Source organism: Triticum aestivum, chromosome 2D, assembly GCF_018294505.1.
Source record: "Triticum aestivum cultivar Chinese Spring chromosome 2D, IWGSC CS RefSeq v2.1, whole genome shotgun sequence".
NCBI classification, from domain to species: domain Eukaryota; kingdom Viridiplantae; phylum Streptophyta; class Magnoliopsida; order Poales; family Poaceae; genus Triticum; species Triticum aestivum.
This window is the reverse complement of record NC_057799.1, coordinates 479,567,002-479,592,806: the sequence shown is the minus strand read 5'-3', so window position 1 is coordinate 479,592,806 and position 25,805 is coordinate 479,567,002.

Genomic DNA, 25,805 nt, shown 5'->3' with positions numbered 1-25,805 from the left:
CTAGCCAATAATATTTCCCAAACCCCCTCCCCCTCCACTCCATTCGCTCTGCCAAAGCCGCCCTCCCCGCCGCGCCGATACGTCGGCGCCGCGGTTCATCGAGGGGACGCATGGCGATCCTCTCGCTCCCACGGTACGCTCTCGTAGACTCTCGTCCTCTAGTCGTGCCGCTGCCGGTGGCGACGTTCTTGTGGAGGTGCACGGCGGTCAGCGTCGCCACCGCTGCCGACGTTCATGTGGAGACGCACGGCGGTCAGCTTCTCCCACGGTACGCGCATTCTAGACTGAGGCCTCGTGCATGTCGGTGTAGCGCTGAATGTTAGCTGATAGACGCTGTTAATCTCACTGTTTGCCGAAGTAGTTTACAGTAAATATGATCTGCTTAAGAAGCTTCCTTGCCCTGTTCTGCACTCAATCTGCTTAGCTGAGATGGCATGCCAAGCCCAATTAGTTGCTAAAATATCCTGCCATATATTTATTGTGACCTAGATTGCCATGGTCTAGTAGCCAATCTGTTAGGTGAAATAGCTGTACACCGTTTTATACTCGATCTTTGTTGCTGCGATGGCCTTCGATAGTTTGATGGTTGTGTGCTCGGCCTCATTGACTGCTGAAACAGCCTGCCATAATTTAGCACTCAAATCTGTTTGCTGAATTAGCTTTACATATATCTCGTTACTTAGATCTGCTCATCCAAATATCTTGCCATAGCTTTAGACATCGACCTAGGTATTTTTTCTGGACTTCATAAAAAAGCATATATGTTTTTCCTGTAATATCTAGTAGAAGAACTAATTTGTATGTCTAACAGATGGACATGACTTGGATAACTTCTGCTCGAAGATTCTCCGCTGCATATGTCGAGGGGGTTAAAAACTTCATGAACTTTATCAGAGCTGAGTACGGTGGTCCAAAATCAGATGTGCTCTGCCCGTGTAGCAGTTGTATGAATTCAGTTACAAGACCCCAGTCAACTGTGCAACATCATCTACACTTGTATGGGATGTCGGTCACATATACTAGGTGGGTTCATCATGGTGAAGCTGTGAACGTCAATGTTACTAACTACGTGGAAGCAGCAGATCACCATCTTGATCTGCCTGATGCTCAGGTGGAAGAGGAGGAGGAGGAGGAGGTGGTGCGGAGCCAGTGAGTTTGACCAACATTGAAACAATGCTACGAAATGCTCGTGCATTTCGTGAACTTTCACCTGCAGAAGAAAAACGGTGGGCCCGCATGTTGGAACAATGCAAAGCAATGGTCACCTTTCTTCAGGTGAAGATATCCGAGCGGATGACCAACAAATCATTCGATGCGATGTTGGCTGCTTTCCGCAAATCTTTCCCAGATGCGTCTGAGCTGCCACACACCTACAGTAAAATGAAGAATTTCCTTCGTGCAGTTGGAATTGAATATGATATGATCCATGTTTGTAAGAATAATTGTGTTCTATTCCGAAGGATTATGCCAACTTAAGTGAATGCCCGAAATGCAAATCATCAAGATGGAAAGATGGCGATGTTGTGAAGAGGGTTCCTCATAATGTTCTGAGACATTTTCCAATTACACCAAGATTGCAGAGGTTGTTTCATGATACTGAAACAAGAGAGGATGTACTGTGGCATTCTAGGAACCAGGAGTACAGAGTTCAAAATGTAATGAGCCATCCATCTCATGGTAGTGAGTGGCAAAGTTACAATTAGAAACACAAAAAGTTTGCTGCTGCTCCCGAGTAACATTAGACTTGGCTTAGCTTCAGATGGATTTAACCCATTTGGCCACCAGAGCGCCACATATAGCATGTGGCCAGTGCTTGTTATCCCTTACAACATGCCTCCAAATGTCTGCACCAAAGAATCAAACTACATGATAGCCTTGCTCATCCCAGGTCCAAAAAGTCCTGGAAAGGATTTTGATTTATTCATGGAGCCTCTTGTGGAGGAACTTCAATAGCTATGGAAGGGTGTTCTCACTCGAGACCTATATAGCAGCCCACCAGCTGATTTCTTTCTGCGTGCTGTTATAATTTGGTGCATCCATGATTATCCGGCTTTGGGCACTATGTCAGGGCGAACGACACATGGTTACAATGCATGTGTTCGCTGTGACAGGAATCCGCTGTCATACGCAATACTTAGCAAGATCTGTTACATTGGACACCGACGTTTCCTTGCCAAGGACAAGCCGCGTCTTACAAAATACCGAAGACATGTGTTCAATGCAAAGCATGAAAACCGTGATGCGCCAAAGAGGCTCACCGCCGATGAGTTGCAAGTGGAATTAGAGAAGGTCAGGCATATTACACCAGGAAACCATCCTGGTAATGGTAGCGGGAAAAGGAAGCGTGGCAAGGCAGAAGAGAGATTATTGTTTACCTGCAGGTCCACTTTGTGGGACTTGGAGTATTGGAAAGATTTGGATCTGTGGCATAATCTTGATGTGATGCACATCGAGAAAAATATATGTGATAGCATTGTCGGCACACTTCTTAACACTGAAGGCAAGACGAAAGATACCTTAAAATCTAGGATTGATTTGACACATCTGGGTATCAGAAAGGATTTGCAGGTGCAAGATGAAGGTAAACCACGGGATATGGCACCAGCTGTGTACGTCTTGGACAAGGTAAAAAGAAAAGAATTATGCGAGGTCCTATCACGTGTGAGATTCCCACATGGATTTGCTTCCAACCCTGAAAGGAGAATCAGTGCAGATGGAAACAAGGTACAAGGGTTGAAAACTCATGACTACCACGTCCTACTTCAAAGGGTTTTACCTGTTATCCTTAGAGGATTGGGCCGCCCTGACTTATACAGAGCAGTTGCAGAGTTGGGACAATTCTTCAGGGAACTCTGCATTAGAAATATCAGGATAGATGCTTTGGAGCGTCTTAGAGACAAGATACCAACTATCCTATGCCACCTTGAGAAGATATATCCTCCAGCCTTCTTTGATGTGATGGTGCATTTGGCTGTTCATCTACCTGATGAGGCACTACTTAGAGGTCCAGTACAGTATGGCTGGATGTACCCTATTGAAAGGCGGCTAGGCACTTTCAAGGGCTATGTCAGGAACAGAGCTAGACCTGAGGGTTCCATTGCAGAGGCCTAAATTGCTACAGAAGCGTTGACATTCTGCTCAAAATACATTGAAACATCTGATCAGCTTAGCAAAGAGGTGGGTGAAGACAATCCCGGGCTCAATGTTTTCGATTATTCTGTTCGAGTTACAGGGAAGAGTCGACAAGAGGACAAACCTAAAGATTTGGACAAAATGGTTTGGTATGTGTTGAATAACTGTCCTGAGATACTACCTTATATCAAGTAAGTGCTAAGTACTGCAGCTTATACATCATAATCTACTAAACTTGCAGCACATTATTATATATTTAGATGTTTGACGCGATCACTATGTTGTGCAGCATCTACAAAAACGAGTTACTACCGCAAAATCCAAGAAACAATGGCAAACTGGTTATGGCAGGATTTACGAAATGGTTCAAGAGCCATGTAAGCTACTGAATTGCACTGTCAGTTTTTTAATATATTGAGTACATAAGATGATCGGCTTCTCCATTTTCTAAACATAGGTTAAGAAGATGCGGGAGGATGGGCAGGCAGTTGATGATGCCCTTTATGCACTAGCAATGGGTCCTGATACTCGGGTAAGACATTATGAATCTTGCGTTGTTGGAGATGTGCGCTACAACACCCTTGCACGCGATGAAGGCAGGAAGACACAAAACAATGCCATCATGAGCACGGATACGTACGGCAGAGAGACAACTGAAATGTATGCTAGCATAACAGACATTGTTCAATTGCAGTATATCTCCAGTTTAGAGGATCATCGGTGTGTGGTTCTGCTGTGCTGTCGTTGGTATAACCTGTTTTCCAGGATCGAAAAACCCAGAGCTAATGATTATTTCAAATCCATCAATGTCAAGGCGGCGTACCAGACCAACGAGCCTTTTATTTTGGCAAATCAAGCAACACAGATATTTTTCTTGGAAGACACATTTGCACGGAGCGATGACTGGAGAGTATTGTAAAGGTTTGAGCAGAGGAATTTGTTTAATGAAGTTGCGCAACAAGATGATGCTTACACCGCTCCTGATGTACAAGGTTCCACAGATGTTCCTAATATCTTTGAGAACCATCACGACAATGATGCTGGCGAAAAGATTGCCTGTCGTGCTGTGGACATACAAGAGTTGATCAAGAAGAAGCCAACGTTCGAGGACATTGAGGATGAAGAAGAAGATGACACTCTGGGGAATTACGATTCAGACTGATACACATGGCGAAGATGTTGACGCTGCTGCTGCGGATGATGATTAGATTGCTTTTGTCGTATTTGCCTGTCAGAAGACATTTTTTTATCTACTATGTGAAATTGTGCTTGCTATGACAACTGAAACCTGATGAACGTGTTGTTCAGTATTTTGCTGTGAGAACATCACTTGTTATGTATGTTGATTTGTGTTTGGTGATTGTATGACGAGTAAAACATGATGACATTGTTGTTTAGTTGTACTCATATTTGGCTGTGAAACTTGAATTTGATGACATAGTTTGCTATTGGACTGCAATTTGCTCGACGTCTTCGAATGGGAACAAAGCTGACCCGACATAGCCTCTGCTAATTTATTTATTTATTACCAAAAGGGCCTCTGCTATTTATTTATTTATGAGCAAAAGGCCGTTAATAGAAATCATTAGATGTTCACAACACTACGCCCAGCCTGCTACACAGGTTTCCTTCATTGCTAGTTTCAGCAAAGTGCTCATGTCATAGCCACTTAATACATCACGGATGCTACATACACTGCAAATAAAAAGACAATCATCCTACAGAGCACATCGATTTTGCCCATTATCTTCACAAGCTCTTTCATCTCCTCATTGCTGTCAAGGCCGTTTAGCAGCTGTTGCTTGGCCATGATCAGAGGAACTGCATCTTTAACCTTCTGCTCTGCATCTTCCTCTTCTGCCGTTCCTTCAGTTACTTGTCCAACACCCCAACCTGCTGGTATTGGGATTCCTTGGCTAATCAAATAATCAGCGTAGTTGCATTCCCCCACACCAGCAACTTCCCAGAAATACAAATCACACGAATCTTCCCTTTTCTGCAAGAATCAAATTGGAAGATCATCAACCAAACTATTAAAAAAATCAGCAACTGAAAGCAGTAGAACAACACTTAAACATATTATTACCCCATGATTCGGGCATTTGTAGAAGACTCGGCCAGGGTTGAGGATTGTGGTTGAGACGCGACGGATGACTCTGTGTGATTTGCAGCAGTGGCACCACACCAACGGCAGCGGGTTGCAATGAGCAACCGGCTGAAGTGCGTGTGCCGGCGGGGGTGTGATGAGACCCACAGGCGATGGTACGGGTGGCGACTTGGCGCATATCTGGTTGTTGCCTGCTGAAGAGCAGGTGGACGAGTAGCCAGCGGACATGGTTGCTGCGGCCAGACCTTCTGATGCTAGGCAGAGTAAGTAGAGAAGAGGAGAAGCGAACGTTGGATATGTCAGTTTCATTACTTGCAGAGTAGCATAGCACCATATATAGTCATAGTCTAGGTTTGGATTCGAACCAGCTACAGGAGCATGTCTCTTTTTTTTCTAAAACTCAGCAACGTCTCTTTACTGGTACACTAGCTTGTTCTGTACGCCTTCTCAAGTCTTTGATTTTCTTTCTTTCTTTTTTGCGAGGAAGGAAGGAGGACAAAATTGAGAGTTCCTGGGACTTGAACCCAAGGCCTCTCGGTTGAATACCAAGGGTGCTAGTCACTTATGTGGCGAACGTTCACCGGGAGGAGGACGGCAGACGAACACATTTTCCTCGCAGTTTTAGTTGCAACGCAAGATCGAACGGTGGCAGTTTCGGGAATGTTACCAGGAGAACGAGCCCAGTTTTTCTTTTCTTCCTATATATAAAAAAGTATGCAACTTGGTGTCGGCTTAGTCAACAAACGATTGTGCCAAACTTGATCATTAGATTGACATTCAACGTCTGTCGTGTTTCTTCAGTCTCTTCTTCCTCCAGCCGCCAAAGCCAAACCAGCGCCGGCGGGACGCCTGCTCCCGCCTCCCACGGCTGGCTGTGTTGCCGCGCACGCATCGTGGCCACATCACAGCCTAAAACTCTGCGCATCTTCCCCGGCTCCTGTTCGTTCCCGTCCGAGGCCTCACCATCGTCCTCCGCCTTGGTACGCTCACCGCGGCGCCGCCCTCCGGTGTTGTCAACATGGTCAACAACCAAGAGGAATATGGATATGACTGTGCATGGTGAGGATGACAGTAGGGACCCAGCAGCGCGCGCAGTAATTTTGTTTTTTCGGGATGGAGAAGGGAACTGGGTTGTGCGGGAGCTATGGCCCGTCTAGCCCAGGCTTTTATTTCATATGTTTAGCACATGAATAGCCCAGTTTGTTTTTTTCCTTTCTGAAAATGGCTAGCCTAGCTATTTTGTTTTTTGCAGAATAACCAACGTAGGCCTACTTGCTTTTCTACGCCCTGCTGGGCCGGAAATCTTTCAAGACGAGGAGGGATGCATTTTGCCCAGAAAATGGGCTATAAGTAATAAGAAATGGGCTATAAGTAATAATAAATGGGCTTTAAAATGAAAAAATACAGCAAACAGGCAATTAGTTCCAAAATACTTTTTCTTTCGGATTTTGATATTTTAAATTTCATTGTTTTTGTGCGGGTAAAATTTCATTGGATTTAAATTAAGGTGTGTTTAGTTTTTAAATTAATTTGAATCTGGCTAGAAATTTTGGGCTGTATGCTGTTTGGGATAGATTTGGAGGCTGACTTGTGGGTCTACTAGGTTTACGTGTACGAAAGGCTTTGTCAACTTAGTCCACAAACGATTCTAGCAGCAGTGACCGTTGGATGTTAATCCAACGGCCGTGCTGCTTCTTCAATATCTGATCTTCTTGCTCCAGCCTCCCAAACCAGCGCCGGTGGGACTGCCTACTCCTGCCTCCCGTGGCCTGCTGTGCTGCCGCACAGGCCGCACCACCCACCCTACTCCATTGCTGGCCAGGCCATTCCTCTACTCACCCACACCTCTTGTTATTTTCCAGCGACGGCAGCCGGACCGGTAAACCCTCGTACTCCCCACCGCATGGGCAACCACTGCGGAGTCTTCCCCGGCTCCTTGCCGTTCCCTTCCTAGGCCTCGTCGTCGTCCACCGCCCTGGTGCTTTCGGCGCGGCGTGGTCAACATGGTCAACGAATGACATCCATCGGACGTGGACTGTACGTGGAGAGGCTGACAGCTGGGTCCATGGCCGCACATAAGGAAATGCCTCCTTATTACGTGCAAAATAATGATTCCTCCACCTGACAGCTGGGACCCACTGGAAGGGCCTCTGTATTTCGTGAAAAAATGTTCTCCCTACTGACAGGTCGGACCCACCAACTATATCTTCGCACGCAAGGAAGTGCCTCCTTATTACGCACAAAAAAATGAATACCCCCTGTTAGCTGGGACCCACCATAGTGGGAGGCTGACTTGTGGGCCTACTAAGTTGATGGGGATGGATGGCTTTGTCAACTTAGTCAATATGAACGATTCTAGCTCCAGTGACCGTACGATGTCCATCCAACGGTGGTAGTGCTTCTTCAACCTCTCGTCTTCTCGCTCCAGCCACCCAAACCAGCGTCGGTTGCGTCGTGTGCTCCTGCTTCCCGTGGCCAGCTGTGATTCCGCGGAGGCCTCACCGCCCCCTACTACTCCCACCGCTGGCCAGGCCCTGCATCGACGGCAGCCTCACACCGCAGCCGAACCAGTGAACCCTCGTACTCCTCTTCGTGTGGGCATCCACTGCCGCATCTTCCCCGGCTCCGCGTCGTCCCCTTCCTAGGCCTCGTCGTCATCCACCGCCCTGGTGCTCTCGGCGCGGCGTGGTCAACGTGGTCAAGGAACGACTTCCATCGGAAGAGTACTTTACGTGGAGAGCCTGACAGCTGGGTCCATGGCCGCAGCAAGGAAGTGCCTCCTTATTACGCGGAAAATAATGATTCCTCCACCTGACATCGGGGACCCACCGGACAGGCCACCGTATTTCGCGAAAAAACGTTTCCCCCCTGACTGCTGGGACCCACCAGCTACATCTATGCACGCAAGGAAGTGCATCCATATTACGGGCAAAAAATGATGCGCCCCCTGACTGCTGGGACCCACCAGCTACATCTTTGCACGCAAGGAAGTGCGTCCATATTACGGGAAAAAAACGATTCGCCCCCTGACTGCTGGGACCCATCAGCTACATCTTCGCACACAAGGAAGTGACTCACAGTCGGGACCCACCCAGTCGAAGCGTATGTAGCGTTGTCATTCTGGTCGCGAACGTGTACGTACATACTGGTCGATGTAGAGGCGCGCACGTGTGGTAGTAGAGGCGCGCACGTAGCATGTACACATACGTACAGCAGCCAAGGTGCAAGAAAGAAAATACGGCCACGTACGTACATATGGGCAGGGTCTCGAACGCCTACTCGCGCATACGTATGGCCAGGGCTCGTGTACATGGCTGTGGCTGGGTCGGAACGGAGAAACTGCGTCGTCGTCGTGTTCATGGGGAGGCAATGAAATGCGTCGTGTTCCTCAGGAGGCAACAGAACGCGTGCTATTCATCGGGAGTGAACCGGCTTGGATGGAACAGGCGATGGAAACGAGGCCTGGCATACCGCAGAATAGAGGAAACGGCCTTGTGTTCGACCGGCCACGGTGGAAACAAGATCCTGTTCATCGGGAGGGGTCTGGCGTACCACAAAACGGAGGCAACGGACCTCCTATGGTCGAAACGGGGTCCTGTTGATCGCGAGGGGTGTGGTGTACTGCAAAACGGAGGAAACAGACTTGTGTTGGAGCGCTATGGTCGAAACGGGGGCCCTATTCATCGGGAGGGGTGTGGCATACCGCAAAACAGGACTCCACGGGATACTGTTCATCTCCACCGTCGACCTCCTCCAGCCTCCACGGGCTCCTGTTCATCCACCATCGACCTCCTCCAGCCTCCACCTGCGACTATTCATCCACGGGCTCCTATTCATCCAGCCTCCACCGCGCGCTCCTCCACCGGCTACTGTTCAACCAGCCCTCTCCACGGGGGTCCTATTCAACCACCCCTCCATGGGCTACTGTTCATCCAGCCCTCCATCGGCTACTGTTCAACCAGCCCTCCACTGGCTACTGTTCAACCAGCCCTCCACGGGGTCCTGTTCATCCAGCCCTCCACTGGGTCCTGTTCATCCACCGGCTCGATCGATCGGGGTACTGTTCATCCAGCGGCAACGGCCTCAACTACCACGGAGTCCTGTTCATCCAACCCCCCACCGGGAACTGTTCATCCAAACCCCCTCAACAATGCTCACTCTTCATCTAGGGAAGGAGGCAGCAGTGTTCGATCGGCTTCAGTTAGCAGCAGTAGCGAAGGAATCACTCAGGTTCAGTTAACAGCAAGGGATTGATCGATCGCTCGGGTTCAGTAACGCGTAGCCTGCAGTGCAATCGCTCGGGTTCAGTTAGAGCCCAACGCCTCGCACACACGCGCGTACGTACGAGAGAAATGCACATCGCTTGGCCCCCGACCACCCATCGTAACCGGGAACTCCCCCGATATTTTCCTCGCCCTCGCTTCTACCACGGTTTTCTCCGTCATGGACGGCCCAAAGAATGTCATGCAGCTGCGTCTCCGGCCCGCCCAGGACGAAAAGCCCATTTTCTGTCATGATTTTTTGTCATAGAAGTAGGACCCCACCACATCTATGATGATACCGGGTTTTGTCACAATTATCGTCATAGAAGTGTCATAAGTATGACAAAAAAATTTCGTTCGGCCCAAAATGTCACGGATGTGTCTTTTTTTTGTAGTGCATCCCCAAGCTTAATTCCTGCTCGTCCTCGAGTAGGTAAATGATAAAAACAGAATTTTTGATGTGGAATGCTACCTAGCATAATTCTCAATGTAATTTTCTTTATTGTGGCATGAATGTTCAGATCCGAAAGATTCAAGACAAAAGTTTAATATTGACATAAAAATAATAATACTTCAAGCATACTAATAAAGCAATCATGTCTTCTCAAAATAACATGGCCAAAGAAAGTTATCCCTACAAAATCATATAGTCTGGCTATGCTCTACCTTCATCACACAAAATTTTTAAATCATGCACAACCCCGATGACAAGCCAAGCAATTGTTTCATACTTTTGATGTTCTCAAACTTTTTCAATCTTCACGCAATACATGAGCGTGAGCCATGGACATAGCACTAAATGTGGAATAGAATGGTGGTTGTGGAGAAGACAAAAAGGAGAAGATAGTCTCACATCAACTAGGCGTATCAACGGGCTATTGAGATGCCCATCAATAGATATCAATGTGAGTGAGTAGGGATTGCCATGCAATGGATGCACTAGAGCTATAAGTGTATGAAAGCTCAACAAAAGAAACTAAGTGGGTGTGCATCCAACTCGCTTGCTCACGAAGACCTAGGGCATTTTGAGGAAGCTCATCATTGGAATATACAAGCCAAGTTCTATAATGTAAAATTCCCACTAGTATATGAAAGTGACAACATAGGAGACTCTCTATCATGAAGATCATGGTGCTACTTTGAAGCACAAGTGTGGTAAAAGGATAGTAACATTGTCCCTTCTCTCTTTTTCTCTCATTTTTTTGGGCCTTTCTCTTTTTTTATGGCCTCTTTTTTTTCAGTCCGGAGTCTCATCCCGACTTGTGGGGGAATCATAGTCTCCATCATCCTTTCCTCACTTGGGACAATGCTCTAACAATGATGATTATCACACTTTTATTTACTTACAACTCAAAAATTACAACTCAATACTTAGAACAAAATATGACTCTATGTATGAAAATCATGAACGGTGGCTTTGCCACAAATACGATGTCAACTACATGATCTTGCAAAGCAATATGACAATGATGGAGCGTGTCATAATAAATGGAACGGTGGAAAGTTGCATGGCAATATATCTCGGAATGGCTATGGAAATGCCATAATAGGTAGGTATGGTGGCTATTTTGAGGAAGGTATATGGTGGGTGTATGATACGTGCGAAAGTTGCGCGGTATTAGAGAGGCTAGCAATGGTAGGAGGGTGAGAGTGTGTATAATCCATGGACTCAACATTAGTCACAAAGAACTCACATACTTATTGCAAAAAATCTATTAGTTATCGAAATGAAGTACTACGCGCATGCTCCTAGGGGGATAGATTGGTAGGAAAAGACCATCGCTCGTCCCCGACCGCCACTCATAAGGAAGACAATCAATAAATAAATCATGCTCCGACTTCATCACATAACGGTTCACCATACGTGCATGCTACGGGAATTACAAACTTTAGCACAAGTATTTCTCAAATTCACAACTACTCAACTAGTAAGACTCTAATATCACCATCTTCATATCTCAAAACAATCATAAAGAATCAAACTTCTCATAATATTCAGTGCACTTTATATGATAGTTTTATTATACCTATCTTGGATGCTCATCACTTTAGGACTAAAATTTTAACCAAAGCAAACTACCATGCTGTTCTAAAATACTCTCAAAATAATATAAGTGAAGCATGAGAGATCAATAATTTCTATAAAATAAACCACCACCGTGCTCTAAAAAGATATAAGTGAAGCACTAGAGCAAAATTATCTAGCTCAAAAGATATAAGTGAAGCACATAGAGTATTGTAATAAATTCCGATTCATGTGTGTCTCTCCAAAAGGTGTGTACAGCAAGGATGATTGTGGTAAACTAAAAAGCAAAGACTCAAATCATACAAGACGCTCCAAGCAAAACACATATCATGTGGTGAATAAACATATAGCATCAAGTAAAGTTACCGGTAGACGAAGATGAAAGGGGGGATGCCTTCCGGGGCATCCCCAAGCTTAGGCTTTTGTTTGTCCTTGAATTTTACCTTGGGGTGCCTTGGGTATCCCCAAGCTTAGGCTCTTGCCACTCCTTGTTCCATAATCCATCAAATCTTTACCCAAAATCTTGAAAACTTCACAACACAAAACTCAACAGAAAATCTCATGAGCTCCGTTAGTGAAATAAAACAAACCACCACTTTAAGGTACTGTAATGAACTCATTCTTTATTTATATTAGTGTTAAACCTACTGTATTCCAACTTCTCTATGGTTCATACCCCCCCGATACTAGCTAGCGGTGGGCATAAAAACTGACTTACCGAATACCGAACCGAAGCCGAAACCGAAAATACCGAATTTTCGGTTTTTAGTGCTGCCATGGAAAAATTCGGTTTTGCCCCTGCTAACCGAATTTAATTCGGCATGTACGGTTGTTTGGTACGGTTAACCGAAGAAACCGAGCTTCTACCGCGCGCTCGTGTGCCTGGGAATGAAAAATCTCTCGCTAGGTAGCCTCCTGCGACAGCGAGTGGACTTTTCACATGGCCCAAGCCGTCCATCTCCATGCAAGGCCCAATCTGTCGTGGGCTTGTTTCCACGTACATGCACGTACAGAAAGTAGAAGCCTTGTCGGTTAGTTTAGTCCCACCTCGTCCGGCTACAGAGAATGGGGTGACGAGCGCAACTATATATATGAGCGCAGGTGGAACGACCCTAGGCAACTAAAAATCTTTCTGCGTGTTCACCTAATACGGTGTAAACCGTACACCGAACCGAATAACTCGGTTAACCGAAATATCGGTTAGCTGTTTTTTAATGATTTTTTCGGTTTTCAAGATTGGTAACCGAATTTAAAAAAACCGGTAGAAACCGAAATTTCGGTTTATACCGAATGCCCAGGCCTAATACTAGCCATAGATTCATCAAAATAAGCAAACAACACACGAAAAACAGAATCTATCAAAACAGAACAGTCTGTAGTAATCTGTGTCAAACGCAAACTTCTGTAACTCAGAAAAATCTACCAAAATGGGATGACCTAGATAATTTGATTATTGATCTACTGCAATTGGAATCAGTATTTTCTCACTTTCTGGTGATTTTTAACAATTGTTTTCGTGAGCAGAAAGTTTCTGTCTTTTTCAGCAAGATCAAATAATTATCACCCAAGAAGATCCTATAGGTTTTACTTGGCACAAACACTAATTAAAACATAAAACCACATCTAACCAGAGGCTAGATGAAATATTAATTACTAAACAGGAACAAAAAGCAAGGAACAAAATAAAATTGGGTTGCCTCCCAACAAGCGCTATCGTTTAACGCCCCTAGCTAGGCATAAAAAACAAGAATAGATCTAGGTATTATCATCTTTGGCATGCAAATCATAAGTGGCCCTCATAATAGATTCATAAGGCAATTTAATTTTCTTCCTAGGAAAGTGTTCCATGCCTTTCCTTAACAGAAATTGGAATCTAATATTTCCTTCTTTCATATCAATAATTGCACCAATCGTTCTAAGGAAAGGTCTACCAAGAATAATAGGACATGTAGGATTGCAATCTATATCAATGAAATCTACAGGAACATAATTCTTATTTGCAACAATAAGAACATCATTAATCCTTCCCATAGGTTTCTTAATGGTGCAATCCGCAAGATGCAAATTTAAAGAACAATCATCAAATTCATGGAAACCTAGCACATCACACAAAGTTTTAGGAATCGTGGAAACACTAGCACCCAAATCACACAAAGCATAGCATTCATGATCTTTAATCTTAATTTTAATAGTAGGTTCCCACTCATCATAAAGTTTTCTAGGGATAGAGACTTCCAATTAAAGTTTTTCTTCATAGGATTGCATTAAAGCATCAACGATATGTTTGGTAAAAGCTTTATTTTGACTATAAGCATGAGGAGAATTTAACACGAATTGCAACAAGGAAATACAATCTATCAAAGAGCAATTATCATAATTAAATTCCTTGAAATCCAAAATAGTGGGTTCATTGCTATGTAAAGTTTTGACCTCTTCAATCCCACTTTGACCAATTTTTGCATCAAGATCTAAAAACTCCGAATCATTGGGACGCCTTTTAACTAAAGTTGACTCATCTCCAGTCCCAACTTTATCAAGATTCATATTAGAAAACAAAGATTTAATAGGAGACATATCAATCACTTTTAGATCTTCATCCTTATTATCATGAAAACTAGAAGAACACGCTTTCACAAAGCAATCTTTTTTAGCACACATCCTAGCGGTTCTTTCTTTGCACTCATCAATGGAAATTCTCATGGCTTTGAGAGACTCATTGATATCATGCTTAGGTGGAATAGATCTAAGTTTCAAAGAATCAACATCAAGATAAATTCTATCCACGTTCCTAGCCAATTCATCAATCTTAGGCAATTTTTCTTCAAGCAAAGCATTGAAATTCTTTTGCCAAATCATAAATTCTTTAACACTAGTCTCAAAATCAGAGGGCAAATTATTAAAATTTCCATAAGAGTTGTTGTAGGAATTACCATAATTATTAGAGGAATTACTAGGGAACGGCCTAGAATTAAAGTTTCCTCTATATGCGTTCTTACCAAAATTGTTCCTACCAACAAAATTCACATCCATGGATTCATTATTATTCTCAATCAAAGTGGACAAAGGCATATCATTAGGATCATAAGAAACACTCTTATTAGCAAACAATTTCATAAGTTCATCCATCTTTCCACTCAAAACACTAATCTCTTCAATTGCATGAACCTTTTTACTAGTAGATCTTTCGGTGTGCCATTGAGAATAATTAACCATAATATTATCTAGGAGTTTAGTAGCTTCTCCTAAAGTGATTTCCATAAAAGTGCCTCCCGCGGCCGAATCCAAAAGATTTCTAGAAGCAAAATTCAATCCAGCATAATTTTTTTTGTATAATCATCCATAAACTCAAACCATGTGTAGGGCAATTGCATATAATTAATTTCATCCTCTCCCAAGCTTGTGCAACATGCTCATGATCAAGTTGCTTAAAATTCATAATATCGTTTCTAAGAGAGATGATCTTAGCGGGAGGAAAATACTTAGATATAAAAGCATCTTTGCACTTATTCCATGAATCAATACTATTTTTAGGCAAAGAAGAGAACCAAGTTTTAGCACGATCTCTAAGCGAAAACGGAAATAGCTTCAATTTGACAATATCATTATCCAGATCTTTCTTCTTTTGCATATCGCACAAATCAACAAAGGTGTTTAGATGAGTAGCGGCATCTTCACTAGGAAGGCCAGAGAATTGATCTTTCATGACAAGATTCAACAAAGCAGCATTAATTTCACAAGATTCAACATCGGTAATAGGAGCAATCGGAGTGCTAAGAAAATCATTGTTGTTGGTATTGGAAAAGTCACACAATTTAGTATTTTCTTGAGCCATCATGACAAACAATCCAACACACAAGCACACAAGAAGCAAGCGAAAAAGAGAAGAACGGAAAAGGGCGAATAAAACAGCAAGGGTGAAGTGGGGGAGAGGAAAACGAGAGGCAAATGGCAAATAATGTAATGCGAGGGATAAGAGTTCGTGATGGGTACTTGGTATGTCTTGACTTGAGCGTAGATCTGCCCGGCAACGGTGACAGAAATCCTTCTTGCTACCTCTTGAGCATGCGTTGGTTTTCCCTTGAAGAGGAAAGGGTGATGCAGCAAAGTAGCGTAAGTATTTCCCTCAGTTTTTGAGAATCAAGGTATCAATCAAGTAGGAGATTACACGCAAGTCGCCTAGTACCTGCACAAACAATCAAGAACCTTGCAACCAACGCGATAAAGGGGTTGTCAATCCCTTCACGGCCACTTGCAAAAGTGAGATCTGATAGAGATAATAAGATAAATATTTTTGGTATTTTTATGGTATAGATTGAAAAGTAAAATTGCAAAATAAATGGCGACAGAAATAGCTAGTTGACGGGAGATTAATATGATGGAAAATAGACCCGGGGCCATAGGTTTCACTAGTGGCTTCTCTCAAGATAGCAAATTCTATGGTGGGTGAACAAATTACTGTCGAGCAATTGATAGAAAAGTGCATAGTTATGAGAATATCTAGGCATGATCATGTATATAGGCATCACATCCGCAACAAGTAGACCGAAACGTTTCTGCATCTACTACTATTACTCCACACATCGACCGCTATCCAGCATGCATCTAGAGTATTAAGTTCATAAGAACAGAGTAACGCATTAAGCAAGATGACATGATGTAGAGGAATAAACTCAAGCAATATGATATAAACCCCATCTTTTTATCCTCGATGGCAACAATACAATACGTGCCTTGCTGCCCCTGCTGTCACTGGGAAAGGACACCGCAAGATTGAACCCAAAGCTAAGCACTTCTCCCATTACAAGAAAGATCAATCTAGTAGGCCAAACCAAACTGATAATTCGAAGAGACTTGCAAAGATATCAAATCATACATATAAGAATTCATAGAAGAATCAAATATTGTTCATAGATAATCTTGATCATAAACCCACAATTCACCGAATCTCGACAAACACACCGCAAAAAGTATTACATCGAATAGATCTCCATGAGAATCGAGGAGAACTTTGTATTGAGATCCAAAGAGAGAGAAGAAGCCATCTAGCTAATAACTATGGACCTGAAGGTCTGTGGTAAACTACTCACACATCATCGGAGAGGCCATGGTGTTGATGTAGAGGCCCTCCGTGATCGATTCCCCCTCCGGCGGAGCGCCGGAAAAGGCCCCAAGATGGGATCTCACGGGTACACAAGGTTGCGGCGGTGGAAATAGGGTTTCGTGGTGCTCCTGGATGTTTTCAGGGTATAAGAGTATATATAGGCGAACGAAGTAGGTCGGTGGAGCCACGAGGGGCCCATGAGGGTGGGGGGCGCGCCTACCTACCTCATGGCCGCCTCGTGGCTTCCTTGACGTCCACTCCAAGTCTCCTGGATTGCGTTTGTTCCAAAAACGATCCTCGCGAAGGTTTCATTCTGTTTGGATTCCGTCTGATATTCCTTTTCTGGGAAACACTGAAATAGGCAAAAAAACAGCAATTTGCACTGGGCCTTCGGTTAGTAGGTTAGTCCCAAAAATAATATAAAAGTGTATAATAAAGCCCATTAAACATCCAAAACAGATAATATAATAGCATGGAACAATCAAAAATTATAGATACGTTGGAGACGTATCACTCATCTCCTCGCAATTTACATTATTTGCCATTTGCCTCTCGTTTTCCTCTCCCCCACTTCACAAAATTTGCCGTTTTATTCGCCCCTCTTTTTCGTTCGCCGTTTTCTCGTCAGATCTATTCTCTGCTTGCAATCATGAGTGATTTTGGTATGGCACCAACAGATGATGGCCTAACTCCTAAGATTGGACGTACGGGCAATCTGGATGCTAAAACTTTTATCTTGGGGCAAGGGAACGTTATGGGAAAAGAACGTATCCAAGAATTTTTCAATTGTGTTCGAAATCTAAGTCTTGATGATGCTCCTATACTTAAAACTACTAGATCTTATGCGGATGCTATTTCAGCACTAGTTCTGAAACTTGAAAGTAAATTTATTCTTACTCATTCTACTTTGCAAATATTGTTTTTTTAGCTTCCCGAAATAAAGAATCCTAGGGCTAAAAAGTTGGCCACTCTCGTTCTTATGAATGAATTTGACTACATAATACGGGAAGCTAGGGAAATCTTTGATTTTTATGGTATGAATCATGAAAAACCCCGGGATAGATGAAATTCTTTACAATAGTCACTATGCACTAAGGCATTTTCTTGGGGATAATAAAATCTGTGATGAGAATCTTAAAATGGAAGTCCCCGTTCTAGATATAATCCAACAAGTTTTCAATAATGTTAATCAACATTACTCTTGGATTGTTGCGGGAAATCAAAGGGGTTACGATGAAAACCAACTTAGGAATGCTAAAGTTTCCATGGATAATATGTTTTATGTTGCGTTTACAAAACCCCATGATGAAAACACCTCAAAGAAAATTAAGAAGAAGGATGACAAAACTTAGATCCTTGCTTTATGCCTAGCTAAGGGCGTAAAACTATAGCGCTTGTTGGGAGGCAACCCAATGAATAAAATTTATTTTTGCTTTTTGCTTTATGTTCTTGTATGTTTGCACAATTATGCTACTGTTATGATTGTGTTTTTTGTGTTTTAATCAGTGTTTGTGCCAAGTAAAGCCTTTAGGATCTTCTTGGGTGATAGTTGTTTGATCTTGCTGAAAAACAGAAACTTATGCGCTCACGAAAACAATTATTAAAAATCACCAGAACATGATAAAATGCCAATTATTTTTGAAGAAGGTTAATATACAAATTACCCTAGCCTTCCTCATTTTTCAGAATTTTTGGAGTTACAGAAGTATTCAAAATAGTCAGATTGCTACAGAGTGTTCTGTTTTGACAGATTCTGTTTTCTTTGCGTTGTGTGCTTATTTTGATGGCTCTATGGTTTTGTTTGATGAGTTTTTGCCATAGAAAAGTTGGATTACAGTAGATATAATGCAATAAAAAATATTTTTTTCTAGAGTACACACTAGCGTGTGTATCATGCATTAAAGAAGGAGAGGGGGGAAAGAGCCCCATCCACCAAAAGTCAACAAGATTACAAGCTGTTAAACTCGGGCAGACGACCCTAACGCTACCGAGCCCCACCCGATCAGCCCTGGTCTAACTATTCGCGCCATCCCACCTAGACAGCACGGACAGGAAGGAGGCCATGTCGTGCTTGAACATGCCGGCTCGCGACCAAATGCTGCCTTCCGCCTCAATGCACGCGATCACCACTGCCGTCGAAGGGGAGGCGCCCTCAAACACTATCTTGTTCCTATGTTTCCACAGTTCCCAGATGCATAGAGAGAGCACGGTGATGACATCCCTCCGGTGGGTCCTTGGAGGCGAGCACGCCATGAACCAGTCGACAATCGAGCCATCCTGGCTAGGCGCCCAATCCGGCCTGCCGAGCGCCGCAAGCACAGCAACCCACACCGCGCGGGCGAAGACGCAAGATAGCATGATGTGATTGATTGTCTCTTCACCCTGATCACAAAAGGGACAAGCCGCCTGATGAGGTAACCCTCGCTGTGCCAACCTGTCAGACGTCCAGCATCGATTCCGGGCCACCAACCAGTTGAAAAAGCAGCATTGGAGAGGAGCCTTGGATTTCCAAGCCATAGTGGCATAAGGCGCCCTTTCCCGGCCCCAAAATCTTGCCGCGTACGCTGACCTGGCCGAGTACTGGCCAGAGTCCTCCCAAGCCCATCTGACAGAGTCGCACACACCGGGCGTGAGCTGAACCACGGCCGTTGCCGACCACAGAGCCAAGTACTCCCGAAGAGTGGCCTCATCCATATCCGGCCCGATGCAAGTAACCCAGCTACCATCCCCGAGCGCTTGAGCAACCGTCATAGCCTTCTTAATCCTCTGAGGGACGCGCTTCCACAGCCCCGGCGCGATCTCTTGGGCCCTGAAACCACCGATCCACCTCCGGCGCGATCTCTTGGGAAATAAAAAAAATATGAATTGGTTTGATACAGTACTTATAGTAGCGTTTGCTTTCTTATACTAATGGATCTCACGAAGGTTTTGTTGAGTTTTGTGTGATTGAAGTTTTCAAGTTTTGGGTGATCTTACGATGGATGAAGGAAGGATAGAAGAGCCTAAGCTTGGGGATGCCCCAGCATCCCAAGCTATTATCCAAAAATGAGCAACCAACTAAGCTTGGGGATGCCCCCAAGTGGCATCCCCTCTTTCTTCTAACGACCATCAGTATTTTACTCGAAGCTATATTTTTATTCGTCACATACTATGTGTTTTGCTTGGAGCGTCTTGTATGATATGAGTCTTTGCTTGTTTTATTTTGTGTTTTAAGTCTTGATCCCTTGCTGGACACACCTATTTGAGAGAGCCAAATTTATGTCATGACTTGTTAGAATTGCTCTCTATGCTTTACTTAAATTTTTATGAGCTATGGACTTGCTCTAGTGCTTCACTTATATCTTTTTGAGCATGGTGTGCTTTAGTATTTTTGAAGAAATGCTCTCTTGCTTCACTTAGATTTATTTGAGAGTTAGTATAATTTTCAAGAAGTTCTCTCTTGCTTCACTTAAATTATTTTGAGAGAAAAAAATTATGCTGATGATCTTCACTTATATTTGTTTGAGCTTATGAAAAGCAACACATGAAAATTAGTCCCAGAGTGATAGATATCCATAAGGATATAATAAAAACTTTCATGAAGATCATTGGACAAAATCAACTTGATTCTTAGTATAAGTTTTGAGATATGATGATGTGATCTGTGAGTTATGTTGATGAGTAATTATGCTTTAGAATGATTATTGGTGTTAAGGTTTGTGATTCCCTATGCAAGCACAAAAGTCAATAGTCATGCAATGAAATTATATCCTACCTATGGTGCATTATTCGGTGTTAATTATGCTTAATGCTTGCTTATGAGATTATTCATTTCTTGGTTGGTCGCTTCTCAATCTTTTGCTAGCCTTCATTTTGTACTAAGTATGATCTCTACTTGTGCATCCAAAATCCTTTAAACCAAGTTTTGCCACATGAGTCCACTATATCTACCTATATGCGGTATTCTTTTGCCGTTCTAAGAAAATTTGCATGTGCCATCTCTAATTTTCAAAATAAACTTCTCTTTTGTGTGTTCGTATCGCTCGCGGAGCGGTGAGGGGTGGCTAATATTTTCCATGCTGGATGTGTTATTCTCACGATGAGTGTTTATTCACTTGTCATTGCACGAGAGTAAGGCAAACGTTTTAGGGATGCCCAGTCCCAAAATGAAAAATTGAATTTACTTTATGTTGTCAAATAATAAATTCCTTGGAAAGTGTTGGTATGGAGGGCAACCGTGGATACGGCTAGCCATGGAAAGTGAAAGTATGGTGGAAAAAGGAATAAACTTTATTTTCCGTTTGGGAACCGCCTATGATATATCTAGCATGGAAAGTGTTGGGAACTCTAAGTCGTTTTCGTTGGTGGGATGGATACACCTCCCAAAATGTTTTTATCTCTAAGTTTTTCGCTTTGAGCTCTGGCACCTCTACAAATCCCTACTTCCCTCTATGAAGGGCCTTTCTTTTACTTTATGCAATTTTTATTTTGAATTTGAGTCTCCATCTTCTCTTATAAAAGCACCAACTAGGAGGCAATATGATCGTACTTAAGTATTGGGTGTAGCTAATATGCGAGTGTGTTTCATGAATGGATCAATGGTTGAGCATGATGGGCTAAGGATAACTTATTTTAGCATTGATATTTTGAAAAACATGGTTGCTTGTTGATATGCTTGAGTATTTAAATTATCATGTCAAAACTAGACTATTGCTTTGAATCACATAAAAGTCCAAATGTCCATGCTATAAAGAAAAGAATATGACATGACATGTTAGGCAGCATTCCACATCAAAAATTCTGTTTTTATCACTTACCTACTCGATGACGAGTAGGAGTTAAGCTTGGGGATGCTGATACGTCTCCAACGTATCTATAATTTTTTATTGTTCCATGCTGTTATACTATCAATCTTGGATGTTCTATAATCATTTTATATCATTTTTTGGTACTAACCTATTGACATAGTGCCAAGTGCTAGTTGCTGTTTTCTGCATGTTTTTTACATCGCAGGAAATCAATATCAGACGGAGTCCAAATGCAACAAAACTTCACAGAGATTTTTTATGGACTAGAAGACACATAATGGGCCCTGGCTGCGCCTGGGGGGGTGCTCCGAGGAGAGCACAACCCACCAGGGCGCACCAGGAGGCCCAGGCGCGCCCTGGTGGATTGTGCCCACCTCGGGTGCCCCTGGACCGCCTCTTTGCTCTATAAATACCCCAATATTCCAGAAACCCTAGGGGAGTTGACGAAATATTGATCCAGCAGCCGCAGAGTCCAGAACCACCAGATCCAATCTAGACACCATCTCGGATGGGGTTCACCACCTCCATTGGTGCCTCTCTGATGATGCGTGAGTAGTTCCTTGTAGACCTTCGGGTCCGTAGTTAGTAGCTAGATGGCTTCCTCTCTCTCGCTGAATTCTCAATACAATGGTCTCTTGGAGATCCATATGATGTAATGCTACCTCTTGAGCATGCGTTGGTTTTTCCCTTGAAGAGGAAAGGGTGATGCAGTAAAGTAGCGTAAGTATTTCCCTCAGTTTTTGAGAACCAAGGTATCAATCCAATAGGAGGCCACACGCAAGTCCCTCGTACCTACACAAACAAATAAGAACCTCACAACCAACGTGATAAAGGGGTTGTCAATCCCTTCTCGGTCACTTACGAGAGTGAGATCTGATAGAGATGATAAGATAATATTTTTACTTTTTTGTGATAAAGACTAAAAGTAAAGAAAGCAAAATAAACGGCAAAGGAAATAGCTAGTTGTCGGGAGATTAATATGATGGAAAATAGACCCGGGGGCCATAGGTTTCACTAGTTGCTTCTCTCAAGATAGCATAAGTATTACGGTGGGTGAACAAATTACTGTCGAGCAATTGATAGAGAAGTGCATAATTATGAGAATATCTAGGCATGATCATGTATATAGGCATCACGTCCGCGACAAGTAGACCGACTCCTGCTTGCATCTACTACTATTACTCCACACATCGACCGCTATCCAGCATGCATCTAGAGTACTAAGTTCATAAGAACAGAGTAACGCATTAGGTAAGATGACATGATGTAGAGGGATAAACTCAAGCAATATGATATAAACCCCATCTTTTTATCCTCGATGGCAACAATACTATACGTGTCGTTTCCCCTAATGTCACTGGGATCGAGCACCGTATGATTGAACCCAAAGCTAAGCACTTCTCCCATTGCAAGAAAGATCAATCTAGTAGGCCAAACCAAAATGATAATTCGAAGAGACTTGCAAAGATAACCAATCATACATAAAAGAATTCAGAGAAGATTCAAATATTGTTCACAGATAATCTTGATCATAAACCCACAATTCATCGGATCTCGACAAACACACCGCAAAAAGAGTTACATCGAATAGATCTCCAAGAAGATCGAGGAGAACTTTGTATTGAGATCCAAAGAGAGAGAAGAAGCCATCTAGCTAATAACTATGGACTCGAAGGTCTGAGGTAAACTACTCACACATCATCAGAGATGCTATGGTGTTGATGTAGAAGCCCTCCGTGATCGATGCCCCCTCCGGCGGAGCGCCGGAAAAGGCCCCAAGATGGGATCTCACGTGTACAAAAGGTTGTGGCGGTGGAATTAGGTTTTCGTGGTGCCCCTCGATGGTTTCGGGGTACGTAGGTATATATAGGAGGAAGAAGTAGGTCGGTGGAGCCACGAGGGGCCCACGAGAGTGGAGGGCGCGCCCAGGGGGGTAGGCGCGCCCCCTGGCTCGTGGACTCCTCGTTGATTGCTTGACGTCCACTCCAAGTCCTCTGGATCACGTTTGTTCCAAAAATAACTCTCTCGAAGGTTTCATTTCTTTTGGACTCCGTTTGATATTCCTTTTCTGCGGAACACTGAAATAGGCAAAAAACAGCAAATTGCATTGGGCCTTGGGTTAATAGGTTAGTCCCAAAAATAATATAAAAGTGTATAATAAAGCCCATTAAACATCCAAAACAGAATATATAATAGCATGGAGCAATCAAAAATTATAGATACGTTGGAGACGTATCATGTAACTATTTTGTGGTGTGTTTGTTGGGATCTGATGAACTTTGAGTTTATGATCAGTTATATCTTTTTATATCCATGAAAGTATTTGAGTTTCTTTGATCTCTTTTATGCATGATTGTTTATAGCCTCGTATTTCTTCTCCGATATTTGGGTTTTGTTTGGCCACCTTGATCTATTTATCTTGCAATGGGAAGAGGTGCTTTGTAGTGGGTTCGATCTTACGGTGCTTGATCCCAGTGACAGAAGGGGAACCGACTGATGTCGCTTGAAGCTACGTCGGTATTTCCACAAAGAGGAAGGGATGATGCAGCACAGCGGCGGTAGGTATTTCCCTCAGATATGAAACCAAGGTTATCAAACCAGTAGGAGAATCAAGCAACACAACGTAAACAGCCCCTGCACACAAATAAAAACACCTCGCAACCCGACGTGTTAAAGGGGTTGTCAATCCCTTTCGGGTAACGGTGCCAGAAACGGCGTGTGGACGGGAGAAAGTTGTAATAGATTGAATAAATAGATCGCAAATAAAATAAAGTGCAGCAAAGTATTTTTGTATTTTTGGTTTAATAGATCTGAAAATAAATGCAAGGACAAAGAAGATCGCAAAGGCAAATATGAGAAAGAAGACCCGGGGGCCGTAGATTTCACTAGTGGCTTCTCTCGAGAAAAATTGCAAACGGTGGGTAAACAAATTACTGTTGGACAATTGATAGAATGTCAAATAATTATGACGATATCCAGGCAATGATCATTATATAGGCATCACGTCCAAGATTAGTAGACCGACTCCTGCATGCATCTACTACTATTAGTCCAGACATCGACCGCTATACAGCATGCATCTAGTGTATTAAGTTCATGGAGAAACGGAGTAATGCAATAAGAACGATGACATGATGTAGACAAGATCTATCTATGTAGAGATAGACCCCATCGTTTTATCCTTAGTAGCAACGATACATACGTGTTGTTTTCCTTTCTGTCACTGGGATCAAGCACCGTAAGATCGAACCCACTACAAAGCACCTCTTCCCATTGCAAGATAAATAGATCAAGTTGGCCAAACAAAACCCAAATATCGGAGAAAAAATACGAGGCTATAAGAGATCATGCATATGAGAGATCAAAGAAACTGAAATAACTTTCATGGACATAAAAAGATATAACTGATCATAAACTCAAAGTTCATCAGATCTCAGCATACACACCGTGAAAAGAATTACATCATATGGATCTCCAAGAGACCATTGTATTGAGAATTCAGCGAGAGAGAGGAAGCCATCTAGCTACTAACTACGGACCCAAAGGTCTACAAAGAACTACTCACGCATCATCGGAGAGGCACCAATGGAGGTGGTGAACTCCACCCGAGATGGTGTCTAGATTGGATCTGGTGGTTCTGGACTCTGCAGCGGCTGGATGAATATTTTGTCGACTTCCCTAGAGTGCTGCTAAATGCTTGCTCAATCTATGAACCGGTGCTGATTCACAGGTGTGAGGGTCCTAATTGGAGATTCAGAAGATCGGACTGATGGTCCTTGACCAGAACTGAAGAACGCTCCAAGGCATGCAATGGTCCGATTCAGGTACGCTAGCTCTGCTGATTGAACACTGCATGCACCTCTTCCCCGCCATAGTCAGGCAACAAATTGTTGTTCATTTCAGGCAAACGCTGATTTCGAAGCATCAGTTAACCAGGGAGATGAGCCTGAGCGGGCGACAAGTGGGAGCTCAGTGGTTTCCTCTCTGTCTCTGCAGGTGTTCAACCAAACCAGTCGTTGATATTATTATTATTATTATTGTATAAATGAGTTCTAATAAGCTACTGTGATATTTTCAGGTTAGCGGTGTTGGCGAAGTAGGCGATGTACATGGAAGACAAGAACTTCATGTTGCACACATGAAGTAATCTGTAGTGTGGTCCGGCATGTGTCGATGCAGCTTTGGTAATGACTCTCCATTTCCTTGCTGGTCGATTTGAGCAAGTAATAATTAGTGCGCTTGTGTTTAGTTCACCTTTAGATTTATATATATGGGCTCTGCTCCCTGCACTTGTAACTGTGTACTGGTACCAGCATAATGGTCTCTGTGTCTGGTCTTAATTAAAAACGATGTCTCTGGGGCGAGTGAGATCTTTGTAATTATGTGCTTG